The 6,974-nt window shown below is 46.3% G+C and overlaps 1 long non-coding RNA gene across 1 annotated transcript in view; it reads left to right on the plus strand.

The window, feature by feature from the left end:
• Nucleotides 1-3,528, plus strand: part of LOC128916369 (uncharacterized) — a 5,909-nt gene extending 2,381 nt beyond the window's left edge. Inside the window, exons 2-3 of the long non-coding RNA XR_008468945.1 lie at nucleotides 1,363-1,969; nucleotides 2,063-3,528. This is a non-coding gene — a long non-coding RNA (uncharacterized LOC128916369). The remainder of the gene's footprint in view (nucleotides 1-1,362; nucleotides 1,970-2,062) is intronic.
• Nucleotides 3,529-6,974: the final 3,446 nt, after the last annotated feature.

Genomic DNA, 6,974 nt, shown 5'->3' on the forward strand with positions numbered 1-6,974 from the left:
GCAAACACCCCCCCCCACACACACAAGGGGGGTGTCGTGTGTCCGCCCCCCGCCCCCCCCCCCCCCCCAAAAAAAAAAAACAACAACCCAAACTTGGCAGAATTTGGAGTTCCCGCGGAGCGGCGGCCCCCCCCCCGGGGTGACCCCGCCGGGCGCGCCCCTAATGGGAGCTGTAGGGTCCCTGTGGCCCGGGGCTGCCTATAGCGAGCTGTTGGCCCAGGGTTAAAACCAGCAACAGAGCGGCTATGGAGATAAAAAAAAAACAACCCACTTTCTTAAAATAATAATATTTGGATGAACAGTCTATCCGCTGCACATCTTTCCAAACTCTCAGAGGCCCTACAGTAAAAGAAATTGCAGAAGTTGCCTTCCACTGTTTTAAACCATCGCTGCAGAAAATTAAAATTCAGGTTAAAGATGGTCTTTCAATCACAATCTGCCATCCTCCCTTAAATTCATTAAGCTGGTCAGCTCTAAAACTGAGTGACTGGTCGTTAAACACCATTGGGACCGCAGCTGGAATCACCACAACTAAGGCAGATGTTCCCCACTGTACATCCCCCTTCTGGCTCCTTATAATTCGCCAAACTTGAATGAATTAGGCTGCAACTTTCTGCCTTGGACGTTTTCCAAATGCTCCAAGTCCTTTGGCTCCTCCAAGGATGAAAGCAGAGGAGGAGAGGAGCATTGCTGTGGTCATTCTTGGGCTTGGTAACTTTTTTGAGGACTGTAACTCTGGAAATAGGGTCCTGAAATTTGGCATGAGGCAGCGTTTTAGATAAAGCCACCCAAATTAGTCATGTTTTTGGCTTTGAGCAAGAGCAGCTCACAACACACAGCAAAACCCTGCCCAAATCTGCCTGCTGACGTCCCTCAAGATGCTGCTCTTCGGGCAGCAGCTGCCCCAGTTGCTCCAAGCCTGCCCCAGCAGCACCCCTAGAGAATGGGAAACTTCACCCCCCAGTTAAAAAAGCCGTTCCTGGTCGTACGTGAGCAGTGGGACGCATGAGCACGGCCGCCACCAGCCCCAGGGTACCTCGGTGGGTGCTTGCCCCATTGCTCCAGCACCCAGTGGCATTCGCTGCAGGACTTCCCCTATGGATCCCCACCCCATCCATGTGCTCAGGCTGCACTAGGGCATGTTTTGAAGATCACTGCGTTACCTGGGCAGAGCATCAGAAACGCCCGAAGTGAGGCATTCCATACCAATTTATGAAGACTTTTCTCCTTCACGCACGTTCTAATGCAGTTTCTTCATTACATTGCCACAATCCGTTTTCTATATGACACGTACATGCCACGGACCTGCTCCGTAAGTCAGAAAACAAACAAATTTTGACCAGGTCCTCATCTGATCTGCAGAATTGAAAGCTGCCCATGGAGCAATGCAAGGGCTGCAGGCACAGACCGACAGTGGCAGAGGATAAAACTCTCCCAAAGAAGAGGATTCTCTCCTTGCACTTACCCAGGCTTTCTTCCCATTGCTAACAAAGTCATTAAACCAAACTTTTGGGTGCTGACGGCCGAATTGCCCACGCTGTGCGTGTGTGTATCTTGATACCTTTAGCCCGAATTGCTGACATCCATCTTCGTACAGCTGGAAGCCGTGGGTGCTGCGCTTGCATGTACGAAGTGCTGCATCATGTTAAATGCTCTGAAAAAGCAGGCATTACGCTTCTCAGATGGAGTACCCAGAATTAGTCAAAACTGACCTTAATCCATCCATGTGTCACCCTGACCCATCTTCATAACGGGTGTTTTGGGGAGGATTAATGAAGGTGCTGAAGCACTGATGCAGCGTAGTGGAAAGTACCGTAGAAGAAGCCACGAGGAAATTAATAATTCTGTCTTCGGAGGAACCTGCCAACGTCCCCATGTTGGTCCTGTACAGCACTACAGCCTTTCTGGCCATTTCTCCGGCATTTCTGGACCATAACCTTAAAGGAGGTCACAACGTGTCCAAATCCAGGTACGCACATCAGTTCCTCAGTGCACATCAGGTCTGCAGCATCCCTAAGCACAACCTCAAGGCATTTTTTATTTTTTTTTTTTTGCTATCCAGAACAGGAGCGCCTCGTTCCGCTTTGAAAACCGGGCACGGGAATATATGGAGCCGCATTTTCTACTGCTATGAGGTCCGAAAGGGGTCAGACACGTGAATAATGTGCTGAGCCAAGGCCGAGGATTGCGTGCGGGACAATAGGAACACGCCAGCCTTGCTGAGCCCCTCGCTGACCATCTCACGCACTAGAGACACAGAAGAAAAATACCATCCGATCACGCAATTGAAAACTTGGTCTGCTTCCACAAAAGTTGCACTGGCAACAAGAAGTCGGACATTTCTGCATTTTGACTGCTTTCCCGGGCAGTAGCAACCACACGCTTAACAGATTTTTGGCTACCATATATGCGCCCTTATACAAAACTTGCATACAAATATATGTAACACACACATATAAAATATACAGAGCCAAGGCTTGACGGATGGATCTAGAGAAAGATCATGTATATGATATATACGGTACTCGGTTTACATAGTATGACATTTATGTAACATTTATGAAGAGCTGTGACAGGGTGTTGCCAGCTGGCATTTGCTAAGAGAAGAAATAAATCTAATAATAAAAACAAAAAAAAGAAGCATTTTGGAAGAAATAATACTGCACAAATCCTCTAAAAGGACGGAATTGTCTACACAACAAAGGCTCGGCTGATTGATGCTAAAATAAGCAGTTATGCAACAAGTAAGAAATATAATCTCCAGGGAAGAAACCAGCAACGTTTGCCTTTCATCTTCATTCACCGGTGCTTATTTTTGCATGCCTACAAGAAAAACACGGGCAACCTTTCGATGATGAGCAGGTAGGTAGAATTAATAGATGGCTTTTAGTGAAGGACAGATTCTTTACGAGCTTCTGCAGAGTTAAACCCCATCATTGACCACGAGTCCCCCAAAGTACCACTTGGGGGACTCCTGCTGCCACTGCCTGTGCCTCAGGGCTTTGGGGGAACACGGTGCTGGCACCCCTAGGTGTGAACAGGTTGATTTTATGGGTGAATACATTGGTTTTAGGGGTGAATTGGCTCACCCTAGAGCTATGATTACCAAAGTGTTAAAGCAACTTCAGGAGAACAAGCACACAAAATAGTTCCATCTCCCAACACTTCGGTTTAATAAAACTTCTCAACACAACTTGAGACCAGTGAAGATCTCGGTGCAGACAGATCTCATGGGAGAGGAAAACCCAGTGGCCGTGTTGGCATTAAATGCAATTGCTGTAGAACGTTTGCACCAGACACATGGCCAGAACATGTCCAAGGGAGTGCGAGTGGTCCCCAAATACAATAAGAAGTCAATGTCATAGAATTGTCTGGGTTGGAAGGGGCCTTTAAGATCATTGAGTCCAACCATCAACCTAACACTGCCAAAACCACCAACAAACCATGTCCCTCAGCACCACGTTTACCTGTCCTTTAAATACCTCCAGGGATGGCGATTCCACCGCTGCCGTGGGCAGCCTGTTCCAATGTTTTACAACCCTTTTAGTGAAGAAATCTTTCCTAATGTCCATCCTAAACCTCCCCTGGCGCAACTTAAGGCTATTTCCTGTTCTCCTATCCCATGTCGCTTTGAAGACCCTTAGAAACAATCTATTTTGTAATGTTAGCTAGTGAGAAACTGGGAGGAAGGCTCCGCTCCCAGACCGCAGCGTGCCTGTTCCTCCATGATGCCCACCCGGCCCAAAGCTGGGCGCTGGAGGACCACCACAGGGCAGGGAGATGCTCTGATGACAGAGACCTCATGGAGATCCTCAGAAAGCACCATGCAACTCAAAAACAATGCAGGAGATGCACGACTGCTAATTTACCACCTTAGATACCCTCTTCTAAGGCCTCCAGTAGCCAGAAGTCACCAAAATAACCTTTAATTTATATCAAGGACCAGAGCAGTACACGGCCATTCCAGGAGGGGAACTCAGAGATGATGAGAATCTTGCTGCATCCGTATCCCCGGTAGGGCCATCCAATATCCCAGCTATAATCAGGATATTTACTTTTTATTAAAATATGTGTTAATTTGAAAAGTAGTAAGCAGTTGCAGTAGAAGGAAAAAGAACAAGCTCTGTTCTAAATTACAATAATAATCGTTCCCATCTTCGAGAATGAACTACTACAGAAAGATCAAGGGAGAGATGGCTGTTATGGTCATTACATAAACTAATCCCTTTTCTTTCTCATTCATTCCGCGTAATTCTTTTCCTCTCTGAAGCTAAGGAAAAATACTATACTTACAGGAGAAGAAAATTTGATTTGGCAGATCAGCGGATAGCGAGATTTTGTTTGCAGTCTCAATTACCTTCGGTAGCTAGAAATTTGGTATCAAAATAAACTGTAAACAAACAAACAGAAGAAGTAGACATAGCATTACAAGTGTCCATCCCTTGATGGATAGCGCAAAAATTCTCCATGTTCTAGCAACAGCTGCTTTAATGTTTTTCAAAGAAATGGCAGCGTCTCTCTGTCTGAAGGGATTACCTTTACGGAATGCATCCGTAAGTGGTTTTGTGAAAAAACGCTCACATTCTTGGGGGCTTTGTGCACTGATTTTTTTTCTGCCAAATTTCAAAAGTCCTTTTTTTGTTGTTGGTTTCTCTGTTTTCTGTAAGCTCGCTTCCATCACAAAGCCCATCTAATCCAGCACACCTCCCATCCAGTCCTCAGACTGGAAGAACTGGAGGTTCCAAAGGGCCCTTGAGGGTAGATTTGGGGAAATAAGGACCATCAACATCAGCTCCTACAACACACGACCTGCTGAAGCTCCTCCTGCTTTGGACTGATCCTTGAGCATCCCAGCAGACTCCCCTGCCCCACTTTCATTCCTTTGCTCCCTTTTTGTTGGTATTTCAACAAATACCAACAAAAATCCCATTCACCCAGCGGTGATGGGATAATGCGGCTCCTTGGACCGCTTGGAGTTTCAGCGTGAAGACGTTTCACCGCTGTGGGCAAACCTCATAGGTCTGAATGATGGGCGATAGAAAATAGAAGTACATTTAGAATAGTTCAGTTGGAAGGGACCTGCAAGGACCATCTGGTCCCACTGCCCAAGTACCTCTTGTAGATTTAGAAGATTTAGAATAGTTCAGTTGGAAGGGACCTGCAAGGACCATCTGGTCCCACTGCCCAAGTACCTCTTCTCTCCCTCATGAAGGACTAGCCCAACGGCAGGACATGCCACGGCAAACCCTCGTCCTGCCCATTCCCACCCCGCAACCTGGGGAAGGATCCACCTCGGTGTAAAAGCAGTTGTGTTTTACGCCCCTGAGGAGGCCAACAGAGTTTTCCTCCTCCTGCAGCTGCCCCACCGTGGCAGGACGTTATCAGCCAGGTGCCAGTGAGAGTCTTCTGACCTGCGGATCCCACCACATCATAGAACATGCACTTACTCTCCCAATTAAAAACAACAAAAAAAAGACAGTAAAGATCCGAGTCACAATTCAATGCGCCATTTGAGTGAACGGTACATATGCTAAACAATACATGCATCAAGACTGCATTAATCCACACTTTATACGGATTCCCCCTAGACATTCAGTTTATAACCGAGTTGGCTATTTCCCTGTATTTCTCTGGAGTTGAAGGGTGTGAAAAAGACATTTCCATTTCATCGACTAAGTTCCCAAGGGGAGAGTTTATGAAAGTGCAAGTGCATAATTTACTGCCTGACAGGATAAAGATGGTATCTGGTTTTAAAAAAAATGGTGTACCCTGAAAAACAAAATTGCTAGAACAGACATTTGTTTTCCATAAGTACCATAGTTTAGAAGCATTTAATTTAGCTTAGAAGCACTGTTAAAAATATATGCATTGTAAATTGCAGCTGTATAACATGATATTTATCAGATAATGTCACTGAATAGTCTCCTGTTGCAATATAAATGCCAAGGCATTTATAGAAAATAAATGTTGAAGTAGAGAGCTTTCTTTTCAAAGTGGAAAACCATTATCTCATCCAAAGGTCATAAATAAAGTGATGAGGGCTTGCTTACGGGGTTGGTTTTAACCGTGGGGGGGACTGACACGCACGCTCCGTGGCCTGAGCGATATTCCCAAGCAGCAAACTTTGCCTGGACACAGCCAGCAGAGAGGGAGGCACGTGGGACCTGGGACTGGCGACGGCGGTTCAGAAGGACCTAAGAGTAGCCAGAAGGACAAATCAGCTGCTAAAGCATTTGAGGAAAAGAGATAAAGATGGAAAGTGAAAGATTTCTTGAGATACTTCACACAATATTTATTTCAAGGTAATTCATCGGGTCCGATTATAGCCAGGAGCCGATACAACACGCTCAAATACCAGCTCTTGCAAAGGGTGCCTGAAAGCTGGCTCCGAAAGCCGCGGTAAGTCACATAAACGCATGATCTGATTTTCAGCGGGTGGAGCACCTGGCAGTTCCTATCGATTTCTTCAGGGTCTGGATCAAGTTGTGCATGTGCAGCACTATTTATTAGCATAAGGTCCAAAGGACTATGAGGAAGGGATGGTAAATAAGATTTGGGATCCAGGATCTCCAGCTTCTGCTCCTCTGAAATTTGAAGTCTAATCTTTTTGTCTCCTTGCTGAGCAAGCTGCATGCCACGTAGGTGTCGTGGCACCCATCCCATGTGCTTTTTGCACCACAGGTCCATTTGCTGGCATTGCCAAGGCTGGAAAATGCTGCTCCGATATGACCAGGACCTGCCACCTGATCCACCGCTCTCTTGCTGCTGAAGCACCATCGCTGGAGGTGCGATGCTCATCGCGACATGGGAGGAGCAGACGAGGAGCACTAAACACCTCTGGAGTAATCCTGCTAATTTAATTCCAGTTATTCTGGGTTTGACACAGCCAGATAACCCACATTTTATTGGATTTGTAATTTTCAAATCATTTTTAAGCTGCATAGTCAGGAGCAAAGTCTGCCTGTGAATTCAAG

Source organism: Rissa tridactyla, chromosome 11 (genome assembly GCF_028500815.1).
Source record: "Rissa tridactyla isolate bRisTri1 chromosome 11, bRisTri1.patW.cur.20221130, whole genome shotgun sequence".
Taxonomy (NCBI): domain Eukaryota; kingdom Metazoa; phylum Chordata; class Aves; order Charadriiformes; family Laridae; genus Rissa; species Rissa tridactyla.